The sequence below is a fragment of the Siphateles boraxobius genome, unplaced genomic scaffold, assembly GCF_051911475.1.
Source record: "Siphateles boraxobius isolate OS27281-9 unplaced genomic scaffold, OSU_SipBor_1 16, whole genome shotgun sequence".
NCBI lineage: Eukaryota > Metazoa > Chordata > Actinopteri > Cypriniformes > Leuciscidae > Siphateles > Siphateles boraxobius.
In genome coordinates, this window is record NW_027508766.1 from 18,796,929 (window position 1) to 18,815,760 (window position 18,832).

The 18,832-nt window shown below is 41.9% G+C and overlaps 2 long non-coding RNA genes across 2 annotated transcripts; both read left to right on the top strand.

Moving 5' to 3' along the window:
* The first annotated feature begins 7,461 nt into the window (after positions 1-7,461).
* On the top strand, positions 7,462-7,771 carry LOC143739401 (uncharacterized). Its single transcript, XR_013204181.1, has 3 exons — positions 7,462-7,539; positions 7,621-7,668; positions 7,746-7,771. It is a non-coding gene; the product is annotated as an uncharacterized LOC143739401 (long non-coding RNA).
* A 4-nt stretch (positions 7,772-7,775) lies between these two features.
* LOC143738973 (uncharacterized) lies at positions 7,776-8,192 on the top strand. Its single transcript, XR_013204110.1, has 2 exons — positions 7,776-8,061; positions 8,130-8,192. It is a non-coding gene; the product is annotated as an uncharacterized LOC143738973 (long non-coding RNA).
* Positions 8,193-18,832: the final 10,640 nt, after the last annotated feature.

Here is an 18,832-nt window from a genome sequence, read left to right on the forward strand (position 1 = left end):
CATAAAATTATTTTGATTAAAATAAATACTCTGACTAAACATACTTTGTTAATTATCACAAGCTTTTTTTTTTTTTTTTTTTTGTGTCAAATTGTGTCATCAGATGCATGTGCCTGAACTCAATTTTATAAGCTTATCGTAGTGTTCCCCATTCATTTCTAATCACCGGTCATTTTTGACCTGGGATCACCATGGATGTATAAAAGTTAAATAAAATGTTATGAAAATTGTCCAAATTTATTGTGTTCAGATGGCATGTGTGGACAAAGTCATAAAAACTTGTAACAGTCAGATTAAATAATAAATTTTTTAGAGAAAACTTTCGACTGGAAACACATTTTCATTGCCCAATACTTAACTGAGTTTGTTTTCTTATGTTGCAGGATACACTATTCACCGATGTGGCCTAGGGTGTAGGGATAAACTCTATTACCACTGCATCTATTGTCAGTCTATGCTGCTGCGTAAGGGTTATGCCACTTTGTAAGGCCGTCTAACTCGATCCAATGGCGGTATTCGAATTAGCGGCGAAGGTCTCTGCGTGTTACTGTCTTTTCTCGCGGCAAAGTATTTTTGGTTAAATGAAATACATTTTATCTTATATATTAACTCGTTTCATCTGACTCCATAAAATGAAAAGGTTTTTCAATGATATCTGTCAATCATTAAATATACGTTAATGTTTGACTATTCCTTTTAACTCCAATGAAAATAAAGTCAAAGTCTGTTAGAATAGGCCTAATCAAATATAACAATTTATTATGTCAGGTAAATGTATTATTAAAATTCCATAATCAATGCAAACCATCAAATGTTCTAGAACAAAGAGGAAAATCCTTTACCCGACACTGTATGGCTACGTGAGCTGAGAGTCGCGAGACCCTCAACCACACGGGCTAATCTGAATACAGAAAAACAGCCTTTAGCTCTCGTTGCATTTTCCTTATATAGCCAGACCTTATTTGATATGTAAAACTTGAGTTTAGTGGAAATGTACTGTATTCCCCCACCATTACTGGGGGTAGAAGTTGACCATCTGCTAAGAATAGTTGAAATTAGCCATCATGAATTTACACCTTTGGGAGTGCCTATAGAGACCACATTCCTTTGTGTGCCAGTCATTCCTAAACTCTTAAAAACCTTATTACCTTTTGTTTTACTTCTTTGGGAATGAGATTATTTAGTTCAAATTTACTATCAGATTTAATGTTATACCTTGACAAATACATCTTTAAAAAGATATAAGACTCAAGATTCAGTATTTGACCACTATTGTATTCTGAGAAACTTATAGTGACAGTTATGTCTTAATTTGTGTCAGGAGTTATGAAATGAAAAAATGAGTCGATACCTTTAATATGAATTATGAGCGTCAGCTGGTCCATTCATAAAAAACACTCCGTGTGTCGTCATGACAGCGATTCACAAAGCAACGTCCCTCAGGGCTTTAGCTCAAAAATGTGCAGACTTATAGAAATATTGATATATTCTCATAGATTCACATCATATTTCTATAGACAGGAATAATATTTATTGAATTTATACCCAAATGCGTCGATGTAATCATTATGATCGCTTCTTACTGAGATGTGCTGTGTTTTCAATTCATACCAATAGCCTGAGGGCGCTACATGCACAATAATGGTCCATATATGGATCATGAAGTAGACCCATAGTCATGTGACATTCCAGCACATCACCGATACAGAAAGTAGCTGACAGAGATCGCTGTAACATGCAGATAAAGATGTTTTGAAGACAATAAACATGATTGCAATGATATTTGAGTTACCTGTGTTCTTCAAGCCATGCCAGGTATTTCATAATAATAGATTATATTTATAATATTATGCTAATCGATATAGATTTCATCATCGTGCAGAACACTATAAATAATACATTTTCTGTCGGATTTTTTTGATCTGAAGCCAAATTAGATCACAGAAGATTATTTAAAACACTCGACTTGCGTTATATAGTAAGTTTAAAGCATGAACATGGTTTTAATCTAAATGGTCGTGTATGGTGTGCTAAGCTAACATGCTAGCTAGCCCAGGTGCACCTGCCACCAGCAGTTATTGTTTTATGATTTTTTTCTAAATGGGAATGCTTCCTGAAATGTTTCAGTGCATTTGATACCAGTTTCAAATATTTAGTGAGAACTTTGATAAAAGAAATTAGGGTTTGAAGCCCTATGAATAGCCTGTGAATAGCCAGTCGTTAGTAGCTATAATGAAAACAAAATAAATGCATATTTAGAGCCATAACCAGTCTGGAGAGGTGTAAATGTGTGCAGGGGAGACTGACACTGAATGGGGCTCGTTTGCACCACAAAACAATAGAGACAATAGACTGAAAAGATGACTCACAAGATGACTAAACATCAGTTTGCATTTTAGAGTCTAATCAAAATAAAGTAATTTGACATGATCTTGAAAAACATTTTATTTAAATACAGAGTTTTAGACTTATCATTTTCAGATTTTAAATATAAAATGGTCACACATATGGCTTAGCTGCAGTGCATTTCTAGATTGCTCCAGGGCCAACTTCAATTTTATTTTCATGAAGATGTTTCATAAAAATACATTTCTAATAACTTTACAAAACTTTGAAGCTATTTAAAAAAAAATCATTATGACAATAATTAATTCTACATTTACAATAAACTACCAGGTGTCAGCTGTCAAATGAGATCATACTTGTGCTTTTAGTGCAAAGGGTTCATGAACTGTATCTGTTTCAGTTTGGGTATGTCATTTCTGGGGATTTTTCAAAAGTGGGCTTGCAGCTTAACAGGTTAAAAAACATTTAACTGTGTGCCAGAAATATCAGTCTACATCAGTAGATATTTCAGAGCCATCTTCTGCCTAGGGCTGGACGATTTTGGCTAAAATCATAATCGCGATTAATCGAACAAGTTACCTCGATTACGATTATTGAACGATTATTTAAAATAAATTATTTCTCATGTGTCACTGGCAAGGCTTATACTGTAAATATTCACGGTTATTTTTTTAATGAAAGAATGCATAATCCTATCTTTGTGATTCTAAAATAAGGAAACACACAGATAGCTTTTAATGCTTACTTATTAAATATTTAAAACAATTGAATCAAACAAAGCATATAATGCTTGAAATAAAAACGTCTTATAAAAAAGTAATTAAGTTTTAATGTAAAAAGAAAGTTTCCTAAAAATATAGAAAATAGTTATTTTGGTAAACAAAATAAATTATTGTAAATATTGCCATCTTAAAAGTAAAATATAACTTGTATAAAACTAATCCTTTTCATATTGTGTAGCATTTGTAAATCCTTGTGTTATCGAAACCTGCTTTGTGGAGTGGAGGCACTTGTTGCTGGGCGTTTGTCAGTCTCTCTCTTTTTTGGCGTGTTTCTTTGGTACAAGCGGCTCCTGTTGCTGAGTTGACTCAGTGTTTGAGTTCCCTTTCACACAGAGATTCCGGAAAATACTCGGATAAAGTGGCCCGGGATTTGACCCGTTTGACTTTGCTTCATTCACACTGGCAGTGATTTTCCGGAATCAACAGAGTGCGTTCACACAGACACGCACAACCCGCAAAGACACGTGACATGTCCCAGCGGCGTCTATAATTTGCTTATGAGCTGCGATTTCTCTCGAGAAGCCACGCTTGTGCATTTTTTTTCTCTGATTCGATCATAAACTTGCGCGTTACGAACCGTTTCACGCTGGCGAACGATCCCGGCCTAGCGCCATCATTACAACACGGCATTGATTATGGCTTTTGTTCACACAGCGCGCGTTCCGGGACTGAACACGGCAATGTTACTATGTCCCCAACCTGCCATCAATCCCGGGTCGTGTTTGCGTTCACAGAAGGTGTTTGTTCTGGCAATTTCCCGGGATCAACGCGCTGTGTGAAAGGGGCTCATGTTGCTTCAACGTCGCAGACTGGACGGGGCGGAGTTACGTGACTACACACGCGGTAATATGTTTTAAGGGGAAAGTACATTAACACACAGTGGGCGGAAATATTAATAGGATTAAAAAACCGAAATAACCGACATGGTAAAATTACGTCGGTTCTAGGCTCTGAATTTCGGTTTCGATTATTTTTCGATTAATCATCCAGCCCTACTTCTGCCAGCATAGTGCAGTGTCCACCTTGTGCAGAGTCAGCCTCTATAATTTTGCCGTGTCCACCCAGTGCAGAGTCAACTGACCAAGGCATTCGTGCAGTCACAAGAGTCTGTGTGAGACCAGTTGTCCGGGAAAGGTGTCCTATGTGCAATGTGGTTATGAATAAACGTAACATTAGAAAGCACATTGACCGTAAGCATTCCAACCAGGTTTTGGACGTGAACTCCAAACACCACCTTATGAGTGAGTGTATTGATGAGGTAAATGGTATATATTCTGTCCAAAAGACGTTCCATGGTCACAGTGTCCCTCTTCATGTTCAGAATAAAACATGGGGTGAAAATCATCGTGTGTCCTGTGAGTCACAGGAATGTCAAGTAAACATGGATTTGGCGTGGAGGAGTGGCATGAAAGCCAATAGATGTGTACATCTGAGGTCAGTCACTTACTGTACCAACACAGCTAAGTCTAAAACACTACGGGAGGATTCACTGACAGAGATGGTGCAAACCAAATGGTTTAATGAAGACACAAGGGAGGGTTGCGTTGCACGACAAAGCTTATCCAGAGATGAAAATGTCCCTCTATCTGTCTGCTTAAATATTGGATTTCCTCAAATCAAGAAAATTGTATCTGTATTTGAGCCCACAGTGTCATATTACAGTGTTCTTGGACGAGTTATGGTGGTGTACAACACCAAATTAAACTCGTGGCATTGTCCATGTTCAAAAACGAGACGTTCCTGTCCATATATTTATGTGGCCAAGTGGCATTTTTTTGAAAGAGCAGCCTGAGTTGTTTAGGACAGTCCGTAGCACAGAAGAGGTGGTGGATTCAGTTGGTGAAACAGACAAGCATGAATGTCTGGGGGGCCCAGAGGAGGGAGAGGCCGTTCTATCTTATCCACCAAAAGGTGATGACCTGAGCCGTATGGTGAAATACATACTGACAGACAAGAAGCTACCTGCTGTGTTGCCCGATCATTTACGACTCCCATCAAAAGAATTCCAGTACCCAAGACAGGAAATGATATGCCAGAGGTGTCCAGGAAATGTGCCTCTCAGTGAACCGGCACTCATCACTGACAAAGCGAGAATCCTCACCAGCTTTGGCATTATTGAAGGTAGGTTACAATTCTATACACCAGATTTTACAATGTCACACGCTAACAAATGTGCCTTATACGTAAATATATTTCTCAGTTTAAATTAATGTATCTCCTGTTGAATCATCCAACCTCTAGATGTTTCCACTTACTGCAAACGTTGTCCGGTCTGTGACTTGTGTTACCGTTATCAAGAGTGGAAAGAGGGTGTGCACAATTTCAGTGACCACATATTGCTAGACCTGCCCTTGTGTGTCTCATTGAGAAACCTACTTCAGGTAATGTCTTTTGATATCAACATGACAAGCATGGCTTACGAGATCCATGAGAGCGGCAAGAGAACGGTGCGTGATTGATGAGCGTCATCACTGGTCTTGGCAATCACATGGCTTTAGCCCACCATGCTTGTCATAATCACTATGTTGATTTATAACACATTTCAAAAATTGTTTTGTTGTGACCCATTTACAAACCTAAACAAATACCAAAATTCAGCTATTGTTTTACCTACCCTAACCCTAACCCTACCCCTACCCCTACCCCTACCCTAACCAAGGTCCGTACAGCAGTCAGCAGAGCAGTAGATTACCTTCAGCTTAACACAGGAGTTAAGTTCCCTTCAAAGGATGCAGTGCTTCATGCGTATCTGCACTTTGAGGCCCTCACAGACCACGACTACAACTATTCCTGTGTGATCTGTGGTGATCACCCTGCTGTGGTCATAATGGATTTGCACAAAAAGGGTGCCTTTCATTTGTCAAGTAAGAATATGTCTGCTTAATGTACTGGTGCAACTGTTGTCAGTTTTTTGTTTTTTTGTGAAAAAAAAAAATATTTTTCTCTTCTTTACTTTTTAAGTAAGTGATCTGGAAGATCCTCCTGAGAGTTACAACGAGGAAGTGGATATTGACATGTTTTGGGACGCACTGGCTATGGAGATGATTGGTCGTGGATTTGTAAAAAGTAATTACAGCTTAAGAGCCTTATGATACCAATACCATTTGCATAATAATCCAAGATGTATTAACAAATAACTCTTTCTGTAATTCTGTGAAGGTTCAAAACACAATCCATTTTTGGTCCCACCAACTTACCACTTTTGCGCTCCATGGATTGGTCCACGCACAAGGTCAGATGTTGTACTCAATACAGAGTTTGCTAAAGTACAGGCTCCGCAATCTGTAGCTGAAGTGCAAGAAATCACAGTCACTGAGGACCGCCTGACAGATGAGCTTTCTAAACAAAAGGTATGTCAGTATTTAATCAACAAAGCATACTTAAAACATACTTACAGTTTGGTGCATTATGGAAAAAATTAAAATTAATCTTACCTAATTTAATATTTTTCTAACAGGACTACAGGTATTATATGTTCACATGCTTTTCTTTGTCTTACTTTGTTGACTAGGTGGGAGTTTTATGAAAGCTATGTAGAGAGTGTGGCTTAGATGCCACAGGATCTCGTAATGATCTTCTTCTTAGAATTTCCCTAAGATGAAATCAAGACAAGCTTACGATAAGGTGTTCCAGAAAATTTGGGTTGCCTCAGGTAATCACATTTTCATTGAAACATGAAGTGTTGGTGAACGGTGCATACTTTATTATGCTATTTGAAAATTGTACAAACGCCTAAACTTTACATATCGGAGTTCTAACCTGGTAGAAATGGAAGGTATTTTCAATGTAAAACCTATTACAAGTAAAAGTGAAGTACAAGAATATTCTACAAAATGGTAGCCTTTAATTCTTATACTGTCTTTATTTTAAAAAGCCAATTTTTTCCTCTTTTTAAAAGCCACTGTTAAATAATGTGTTTGTCTGTTTATAACAGCCACCAAGAAAAAGGCTGAAAAAAAAAAAACAGGTGGTGGTCCTGCACCACCACAATATACCCCAGCAGAGGAGCTGGCCCTCGGGTTGAATGAAAACCGACCCATTGTGGAGGGCATCCCTGGGGGCAGCTCTTCCTCAGACCCAAAGCCAGGGACCAGTAGCAGCAACACCTTTATTATTGGTAGGCTAAATGAGTTTTCAATTCTCTTAGTACACTGTAAAATTATTTGTTGCTGCATTAAATGAAGTATAATCCAAATGGCTTGTACAGTAATTTAAACCGTTTGTGAAAGTGAAAACTTCTAAACTTTTAGTTAATATAAAATATATTGCCATGAGTTATTGATCACATTATATTTTTTACAGTGTAGTTAATTGTAATGACAATTTTTTTTTTCCCCTCTTTTGTGCAGTTTTACATAATACACCAACACTTTTACCTGTTCCCAAGCAAGTGGTGGCTGAAGCATATGCAGTAAGTTGTGTACTTTTTCTAACTTGCATAAAGGGAAGAAAGTGCAACACTTTGTAATACCCATTTATTTCCATTGCACAGGACAGTGAAGAAACCCTCTCAGATGACTGTCCTTTGGAGGAAGAACCTGTAAGTGCATAAATAACTTTACACTAATTTGTATATACTTGTGTACCTATTCTTTCTGTCTGCAATATGAGTTGCAGGAGTCCACACCTACAGAAAGGCCTACAGAAAGGCCTACAGAAAGGCCTACAGAAGAGTCTGCACAAAGAACTGATACAGAGGTGGACAGTGTTGTACTTTTACTTTTTACTTTTGTTGCATGAGGCATGTTTTGACCCTTTTTCTTTCACAAAATGACACAGGGTGACATCCGTTCCCTATATAAACGGCATCTTCAACAAAAAATTGAGTATTTTGACCTGAAAAAACACAAATTAAGAGGAGAAATTGAACTTGACAACTTGAAAAAGAGAAAAATTGCACTAGAGATAGAGTTGCTTCAAAAGGACCTTCAGAGTAAGTGCTAATACATCATTTGACACATAGTAGTATTGCTGACTTTACATAACTATCTCTTATTGCAGGCAAAGGATGACTTGCTGGCTTTTCTTTATAAAGAATTGTTTAAATAAAACTCCAGGAACTAAGCATTTTTGTCTTGTCTTTTATTACACATTCAAAAATGGTGTTCCACAATTCTGTCCCGTGCAGCTCTGCCACTAGGTTGGTCCAAGTGCACTGGCTGGAGGTCATCATCAGGCTGCACCCCCACCACAGGGGTCCTCTCCTTTCTGATAGTGGCAATGTTATGCAATATGGCACATGCAACAATTATGTCACAGGCCCTGTCAGGTGCAACCCTCAGACCCTTCAGACACTGAAATCTTTCCTTTAGTTGCCCAAAGGTCATTTCAATGCGTGCCCTTGTCCTGGCTAGAGCTGCATTGTAACGGGTTTGTGGTCCAGGGTTTGGGTCAGGGAATGGCGTCATGAAGTACTGCCTGCAGGCATAGCCCCGGTCACCAAGCAGGACCCCGTCAAAATTCCCTGTATAATGGAAAAATGCAGTTTTGTTAGGCTCAGTATAAGTGTGTGTAATACTGTGAGCTTGACATTTATAAGTTCCCTTACCACGTTCAAATAATGTGCATAAATGTGACTCTCTGAAAATTCTTGAGTCATGCACTGATCCTGGCCATTTTGCTTCCACATTTGTTATAAGGAACATAGAGTCACACACCATCTAAGAGATTTTAGTCAGTCAACTGCATACTTTTTGATTACATTAATTTTTTTATGTAATATATTACTAATCTGGAATATTATAAATTGTAATAGTAACTTGCCTGCACATTTACACTGTGAACCCCCTTTCGGTTCACAAAATCCCCTTCATTGGGCCCTGGTGGGACCTTGATGGGGACGTGTGTGCAGTCTATGGCACCAATCACGTTAGGGAAGCCTGAAGGACACATACTGTTAGTCATACTTTTTGGCATGGTCATGATTGCATGTCATTAACAATTATAAATGTACCTGCAATAGCAAAAAAATTCTGCTTTACAACCTGGGGTCTTAAGTGGCTTGGAAATACCACAAAACCCCCTAAAAACTGCTTGAGTGCCAAGTAAACTTTGCGAATGGCACGACAGACAGCACTTTTCACTAAGTTCTCTGCATCTCCAATAGTGTAAAGGAACGTGCCACTCGCAAAGAATCTCAGGGCAATGCACACAGTCTGTGCAGTTGTCAAAGCCCGACTCCTCCGTGTTGAACATTTAATGTGTGGTTCCAGCAAATTAATGATGTAAATAACACCCTCACGAGAAAAACGATATCTCTCAAAAATTACACTGTCGCGCTGCGCTAAAGGATCCTGTCTATCCTGCAATACGCGATTAATTCGAAAAGCTCTGCGAATTATCCTCGCACCTTCCAAAACAGTTTGCTGTTTTAAAAATGGACAAGACATGGCTACGACAGACTTCCCGTATCACCTCCGCTTATAAAGCCGCAATCTAATCCTGTTTACATGAAATAAGCCTGCTCGCGAGCAGGTTCAAGCTGGCGCACCTGTTGCTATGACAGCAAGTCTAGGATGAGCTTCGAAGAACCAAACGATCCAAGATCATGCCAAATCGCCAACAATCAAATCCAGCTAACTGAGTTAGCGACGTACGAAGAACAGGCCCCTGTACTACAAAAGTACCATGGAACTTCACTTTACATGCTGGTCAGAAGGCACTGGTATGAATGTTTAGAAAATATACAACCAAAATAAATTATTGTAATTTTATTCATTGATAAATAATATTTGAGAATACCTGAACATTGTTTCAAGCTTGATTATGTCCTGGACACAATGAGGACTCCAGATGAGCAAATAGTGGATGTTGGCACAACCACGCTAAAACACTGACTTCATATCATTGGGTCTAGATCATCATGGAGTTGAGGCAACAGTAAGTTGTATGTTTGTATGTATAACAGTTTGTTTACTGCCACATAAGAAATGATTCACAAACATTTTCAAAAACCTCATTTGCCTCTAAATTGATGCAATTATACAGATTGCCAATTGCTGTTTCCAAATGATGAGCGATATTGGAATACATCAGGTATATTGATATGAATGATTACTCTCCCTCAAGATATTTTGCATGTTAACTGCTGTGTCAGTTCTAACAATTATTGAATTGATTAATTGTCAGGGAAAGGATGTACATGCCATTCATGCATATGTAATAGCAAGCTGGATGCCCCCTTTAAAAGCAGATCCTAATCTGTCTCTCCCAGTAAGTGAGCACTTTCTTGCCATTTCATTTTGATGCTTAAACACAATTGCATTTTGTGCCCATTAATATGAAAACTGTTATCTACTTTCTGTATGCATTTTCTCTTCAATATTATCTCAAAAGGTTGATGAAGCATCTAAGGACATGATTCTCCTTCCCATGTGGAAAACAAGACACTGGGTGTTGTGTGTAGGTTTATTTTGATATACTTCTGTAGACTATGTGTTTCTCTTGCTTGTTTGGCTTATTGGTTGGTGTTCTCTACAGTATGGTAAGTACACAAAATTTTTAGGCATTTGTGAAAAAATTATTAAACTGTCTAAAACAAATGTTTGTGGAACAACTTAAGTGCCCAAAACTATTTTCGTAACACTTTAACATACTGTTTGATTTCTTTGCTTTTCAAAATGCATGATTATGGTAAGTTACAAGACCTTTATCAGTCTGTTATATCAAACATAACATTGCAAAATTAATATGTTTCAGTATGCCCTACACATTGTATTGAATAAACCCGTTGATTTCACTGCTGTAAGTCTTATTTATCCACATTATATTAATATTATTGTTGTTAATGTTATTCATAGTATTCATTGAAGTATTGCTTTTTTCTCAGCATGACATTCCAGTCATCAGGCGGTGGTGGTGCCTTCTCCTCATGGAGAATTTTGCTCTTAGAGGGTAGGGTTTCCGATTATGCTTTTTTTAAAAACCAAATCATTATTATTTGTCCTTTAGCAGACACTGTTATCCAGAGTGACTTAGTAAACTAACTTCAGGGACAGTCCCCCCTGAAGCAACTTGGGGTAAGTGCCTTGCTCAGGGACAGAATGGTGACAGCCCCAGGGATTGAATTCACAACCATACTGTGTTCCATTTGGAAGCACAGAATATTGATGACTAGATAACCACCTGCTGCATTCTGCACAACTTTATGTTCTCATTGTTGTCTTTTTGTATTTTGTCAGACATGGAAGGTGGTTTGCACACTGGGCTGAGGAGGCCATGGCAGTTGGATCTTGCCTCACTGACAGTGAAGTACGTTTTTTTTGTCAAAGGTTGTTTTTTTAAAATCAGATTTTCAATATTCGACAATATACTATACTTAGACTTTCAGGGGACACAGAGATCAGTTGGGTTCTAAAAACACACACCAAGTAAGTCCCATTGCTCCAGGGTTGATCCTTGAAAGACGCTAAAAGACCCCTGTGAACATACACATGTAACCCAAGCCAAATGGTCTAGAGCTAGTCTGATCATTACAGGCATGTACTACTTTAAATGTATGTTCTTGCTAAATGTAATGTTGTAGTTTTATGATGTGGTATTAAAAAGGGCTTAAAAGTCATACATTAAACTGGTGAACAACTTGTATTAGTGTAGGGACATTGACCTTTGTTATTTTTGTTTGTTTTTGTAAAGTGGATTGATACAAATACCTGAATTCTCTCATGTGTAAATTAGAAGTATATCAACTCTGCCAATATGATGAGCAGCATCAGACAAGGTGTTGAATGGTTGAAGGAAAATCGCCAGCTGATGAAGAGCAAGTACTTGCCACCACGTATTTTCTGCATGGAGGAGGAAGATGCACTGAATGCCCTTGCTCGACTGCATACACATCGTGACACAGTTTTTGATGAGGATGATGAAATAAGGTCCCCATTCTATTTTACATTTAAAAACAGAGAGGACATGCTCTTTTTCATGTCAGAGGTTAGGGACAACAAAAATGTTAGACTGTCATCCTTTTACAACCCTGACATTTAATTTTTTTTTCTCTTATTGGTGACAGACTTGGTGTCTGCCTGTATGTATGTCTGTAAGCCTGTCTGTCTGTCTTGTCTGTATGTCTGTTTGTATGCCTTTCTGTATGCCTGTCTGTATGTATGTCTGTCTGTATGGTAATTGAATTAAATTATTAAATTGTATTCTTGGTAATGGCTCCGAAAATTAATAAAATATTTGAAATTATTGTAAATAGTTTGTGTTCAAGTCATTTGTTTCATTCGTGTTCAAGTTTACACATTAACCCCAATCAGGTTTAATTAACTTTTAATAAAGAATTATTAGACTTATATTGACTTAGACAAATAGTTCACCTTTTTAATGTCAATATGGAAGTTTGTGTGTTATATCAGGCATTTAACAATTAAGTGTGTACAAATTATACCAGGCTGTTCGTTTTTGGAGGGAAAACGTAAAAGATTGAACTGTTCATAACACAAACATTGTTTTATTTCAGTAAAGGACTCTGAAGGCCTGCGAGCAACAGTAGGAGCAAAAAATAACTAATAAGCTACAATAATTAATTGGTAACAATAATCATTAGATCGTTTTAGGACAGAACAATGTGACAGCGCATGCGCGGGTACGATCGTTTTAGGACAGAACAATGTGACATCGCATGCGTGGGTACAACTGTTCTGGTGAAACTGCGCATGCGCGGGGTAAAACTGCTGGGGTGAAACTGTTAGGGTAAAACTGTGGCTCTGCGGCTCTGCAGTCAGATATTATTGAATAGAAGTGCTGTCGTCACCGGCACGCAATGACTTATGGGGTAGGATCGGGTAGGACAGACCAGAGAATGGCCGTTTCTCAAAACCAAGAATGCAAAGAACGGACTTGTGTTCTTGGGGAGAACGCTCTTGCTAGTTGTTCTTGGAAGAATGAACTTATGGCGATGATACACAGGGCAACTTTTTGAGCAATGTTGATGGGCAATGTTGCCGTCAACGGGCAACCAGATGAGACACAGGGCCCACAACCGATCTAAATTATCCAGATAGAAATATATTGCCCATTTTCAATGGGAAAGTGCCCAAGCAACAATCACTGGGCAGGATTGCCCAGCAACATTGCTCAAAAATTTGCCCTGTGTATCATCACCTTTACAAGGTGAGGAGCACACAGAACGCTGCTGGCAGTTTGAGGCGATGTGTTCTTGCTGGTATTGCGCAATACCCCCGCACAGCGCTGTCTTCAGTACCCAAACATAACAAGAATTATTGATGATAACAGCCAGGTTTTATCGCCCAAGCCTACTTGGAATTCCTCCGACCAGTAAAGAGAGCCTTGTTGGCCGCTCGCCATTCAATCAATGCAGCGGTTTCCTCAGATGTCCCTTGGTTTAAATGAAAATGTTATCACATTAATTAGAATGTGTGGCGGGGGGGCGTGGTCTCCCAAAGTCTGTAGCGAGAGACGAGTCAGCGAGTTGTGCGGTGAGTAAGTGGGTCAAGTGCAGATGATGAACACCTGTGTCTGATTGCAGTGATTGGCGTGGAGACCGCATATAAGCTGCCAGGAAAGAGAGAATGGGGAGAGAGAGTGGCTTGGGACTCGCACGGGACCCACAGCAGTTACCAGCAGTGTTAGACACGGAGAGGAAAGAGTGGTCGACGGAACGAACTGAGCTATTGAGTAACGGGAAGAGTGATCGCTGGACTGAACCTTGAGAGCTGGAGACATACAGTGAGAGCTGGAACAGCGGGCAGAGTGTTTTTTTTTATATGCTGTAGTGAGATCTACGGTGAAGGCGCACGAGCGCACCTTTCTTTTGTTCTGTTATTTTTTCTGAATAAAGGACGAGTCCCAAGTTCGCCGACCGTGTCTTCTTCTTCCTTCACCCACACTGACTGAACTTTGTTACACTGGTGCCGAAATCGAGGAAGGAGAAGACCGCCGCCGCCATGCAGAACCCGCCAGGAACGCCATCTGCGGACCTCATTCAAACGCTCGCGTGTCTTCACAGGGAACAACACCACGCCCTGCTGGCCGTAAAGGAGGAGCAAGACCAACGGTTCCAGCTGCTTCTCCAAGGCCAGCAGGAAGACCGCGAGCTGTTCCGGAGCTGGCTCGACCGGGAGATTCGGGCCGTCCCTAATCCAGCTACGGCCTTTGCCCCGCCCCTCCCTCTCAACAAGATGGGGTCCCAGGATGATCCGGAGGCATTCCTGGACCTGTTTGAGAGGTCGGCCCCGAGTGGACTGGCCCCTGCGGCTCATTCCCATACTATCAGGAGAGTCGCAGATAGCTGCCCACCAACTGCCAGTCCAGAATCTCCTGGTCTATGAAGATCTGAGGCGCGCCATTCTACATTCTCCTTGAGCCTGAGCGAGTTCGGCCAGCCCTTCGTCATGGCGCAGCAGCTCCGGGACTCCTGCCGCAGATGGCTGATGGCCAACGGAGGCGACGTAGAGGATATTATCAGCAAGGTGGTACTGGAGCAGTTCATCACCAACCTGCCCAAGAAGACCGCGCAGTGGGTCCAGTGCCACCGCCCGACGTCGCTGGACCAGGCCATCCACCTGGCGGAGGATCACATGGTGGCGTGCCCAGGGGTCGGCGAGCCCCTCTCCTCTGTCTCTCTTCTCCCTCTCTCTCTCTTTCGTCCCCCTCTCTCCCCAAACCTGTTCCCCTTCCCAGGTCTCGTGGGGGGCTGATGCGCCGGCCGGCATCGAGGTGGAGAACGGGGCCGCCGGCGGAGCCCCTCCCCTCCCCCACTGGGGCGGCGGGGAGGCCTGGGCCGGCCTGTTGGCGCTGCTGGGATCCAGGACACTTTATAGACCGGTGTCCGGTGATGGAGGTAGGGACACTGATCCGGGTCCCCGACGCGCCACAGGCTGCCCCCGATCAAGCTGGCCTGTACCAGATACCAGTGAGTATCAAGGGGGGTACTTATCAGGCTTTGGTGGATTCAGGCTGCAACCAAACCTCCATTCATCAAAGCCTGATTCAACCGGGTGCATTGGATAACAGCCGCTTGGTTAAGGTACGGTGTGTGCACGGGGTGGTGGTGAGTTATCCTATAATGCCGGTGGTAATTCAATTTAGGGGACAAAAGCATAGCGTAGAGGTAGCAGTTAACCCGCACCTCCGACATCCGCTAATTCTGGGGACGAATTGGCCTGCTTTTGGGAAATTATTAGGGTCTTTATGCCCGGATGCATCTTGGGGAAAGAAAAGCAAGGGAAAGACAGCGGTTGTTCAGGTGGGAGATGCTGCAGGGGAACGGAGTGCTCTGGAGAGAACTATCCTCACCGAGCGCGATGATTTTCCCCTGGAGCAATCCCAGGATGAGACATTAAAACTTGCATTTGATCAGGTCCGTTCCATCGACGGCCAGGTACTCCACCCGGACCTTATCCCTACTTTGCTATTTTGAAGGATAAGTTGTATCGGGTGACCCAAGACACCCAGTCAAAAGAAGATACAACAGTTGTTAGTTCCGAAGAGCCGCCGGGAAATGCTTTTTCAGGCGGCTCACTGAAATCCAATGGCCGGGCATTTAGGTCAAACAGCGACAATAAACCGGCTCATGGCCCGATTCTTTTGGCCGGGCATTCACGAGAACGTGCGCAGGTGGTGCGCGTCTTGTCGGGAATGTCAGTTGGTGAACCCACCGGCCAATCCAAAAGCACCATTGTGCCCCCTCCCATTAATGCAGGTCCCCTTCGAACGAATTGGTATGGACCTAATCGGGCCATTAGAACGGTCAGCACGTGGGCACCGCTTTGCGTTAGTCCTGGTGGATTACGCAACGCGGTACCCTGAAGCAGTCCCGCTTCGTAACATTTCTGCCAAAAGTGTTGCAAAAGCGCGCTCTTTTCGTTAATCTCCCGGGTGGGAATCCTTAAAGAGATTCTCACCGATCAGAGCACGGCGTTCATGTCACGAACTATTCGCGAACTTTATGAATTATTGGGCGTTAAATCGATTCGCACTAGCGTCTACCACCCACAGACAGACGGACTAGTGGAACGGTTTAATCGCACTTTGAAGTCCATGATTCAAAAGTTTGTTCAAGAAGACGCCAAAAATTGGGATAAGTGGCTAGAACCCCTCTTGTTCGCTGTACGCGAGGTTCCCCAAGCCTCCACAGGGTTTTCCCCCTTCGAGCTTCTCTATGGACGTCAGCCCCGCGGGGTGTTAGATGTCCTTAGAGAGACTTGGGATGACGGACCGTCCGCTAGTAAGAACGAAATTCAGTATGTCTTGGACCTGAGAACAAAACTCCACCCTTTGGGGCGGATATCAATGGAGAATTTGTTACAGGCCCAGGACAAACAGAGTCAGCTGTACTACAGGGGGGCTAGACTTCGTCAATTTGCACCGGGAGATAAAGTGCTTGTATTACTCCCTACTTCTAGCTCTAAATTACTCGCAAAATGGCAAGGACCTTTTGAGGTCACACGGCGAGTTAGCGATCTCAATTATGAAGTAGTTCGAACGGACAGGGGCGGAGCACATCAAATTTATCACCTCAACCTCCTTAAAAAGTGGGTTGAGGCAGAGTCAGTGATGCTGGCGACGGTAGTGAGTGGAGAGGAGGATCTCGGGCCAGAGGCGAACACAAAACCACAATCTCTCGCGCTGGCTCTTGGTGGAGATCACCTCTCACCCTCCCAGCTCACTGACTTGAAAAATTTCTGGTCTTGCGAAGTCTGTAGCGAGAGACGAGTCAGCGAGTTGTGCGGTGAGTAAGTGGGTCAAGTGCAGATGATGCACACCTGTGTCTGATTGCAGTGATTGGCGTGGAGACCGCATATAAGCTGCCAGGAAAGAGAGAACGGGGCAAGAGAGTGGCTTGGGACTCGCACGGGACCTGCAGCAGTTACCAGCAGTGTTAGACACGGAGAGGAAAGAGTGGTCGACGGAACGAACTGAGCTATTGAGTAACGGGAAGAGTGATCACTGGACTGAACCTTGAGAGCTGGAGACATACAGTGAGAGCTGGTACAGCGGGCAGAGTGTTTTTTTTTATATGCTGAAGTGAGATCTACGGTGAAGGCGGACGAGCGCACCTTTCTTTTGTTCTGTTATTTTTTCTGAATAAAGTGCGAGTCTCAAGTTCGCCGACCCTGTCTTCTTCTTCCTTCACCCACACTGACTGAACTTTGTTACAGAATGCAATTATATAATAACAGCGCTAAGAAAAGTAACATTTTCTTACAGTTGTGGGTCTGGCTTTCTCATGCCATTTTTGCTCTGCTGCTATGGTCTCTTGACTGTGGGGTAAAACGAGTTTTTAGCATGACTGGCCGGTTGGCTCGCTAGCTACACCCGCGTGCGCTTATGGAGATTCTTCACTACCGAAAGCGTTTGAGCATATTTTTGATTCGCCATAAATTTTCATAAAAATGGCAATATTGGAAATCTACACAGTAGATTTTTCGCATCAAATGTTCTCAGATGTGAATTTAGTGATGAAATAGCATACTAAATTGTAGAAAAACGACTTACTGTTGTTCTGCCTTTCTGCTCCCTGCTCCTTTCCTTGAATGCCGAAATGAATGCTGGAATATTTCTGCCGTCAAGTTCACACAAGGGGTGATTCTCAATATCCCTCCTCGTCTCCTCGCTCCTCTGTCCTCCATCCTATGACCCGGAAACCAATCAAGTACAGCCATCTTGAAGGACATCTCTGTGGCGAACAGGACGGCCGAGGGACGTGAGAGAACGGCGCGAGGCCGGTGGTGTGATTGCTAATGAGCAACACCTGTGAAGCACACCGGTCTCGCATCTCTCACGGAGGAGCGGGAGCATAAAGGAGGAGCGACGACGTTGATGATCGAGAGAGGAACAGGCCTGTATTTTAGTTGAGTTTTGTTTTTTATATTTGTGTTTTATTTTAGCCAGCAGTCGTCCGCAAGGGGCTGCTGGCGGTATTTTAGTTTGTTTGGTTTTATTTAATAAAGTATGTTTAAATGTTTGCCGGTTCCCGCCTCCTTCTTCCCTGAACATTGCTACAATCTCAATTCTCTAATTGCACCGCGAGGAGTGAGGAGGCTTTCAGAGGAGTTATGAACGAGGATACACAGGTGTATCCTATGCGGAAGTGTTTTATTGACTAAACGTGAGGCACGTATACATTCTCCTCCCTCTTCACATCGGTCACAATCTTTTTAATTTATAGTTTACCTTTGCAGTTTATATAAACCACACATCTCACATATTTCAACACGGTATCTTGCTTTATTATTATTCATTATGAATTTCTTAAATAAACAAACTTCAACAACATAAGGACAGACCTTTGAGCGCTGCTGATGACGCTGTGAAGTGACGCTCGAGTGATCAAGTATTCCAATGTATAAAAAAAAAGATTTAATTCGATTCCTCCGTCCTCGTTTTCTTTCCTTGCGTCCTTCCCTCACAACCTACAGGGGAAGGAGCTGAGGCGCTAGGAAAGGAAGCGAGGAAAGGAAACGAGGATGCACAAATAAGAAATGAGAAGCACCCAAGTTACCAACCGATGCATCCTCGGTAAAATGGGCGTTTCAAGAACACTTCCGGGATTTTTAACCTTTCTTGCCAAAATGCAAACAGTGTATTGAGACAGTACTTGGGCAGCGACTGATGACGTTTCACAATTCCACAAGAACACAAGTACAGACAAGAACGCATATTGAGAAACAGGCATTGTCTAATATAGGGAGAAGTTTCACTCCCAATAAACTTCCGGGTTCTGAACTGCAGTTCCACTCTGG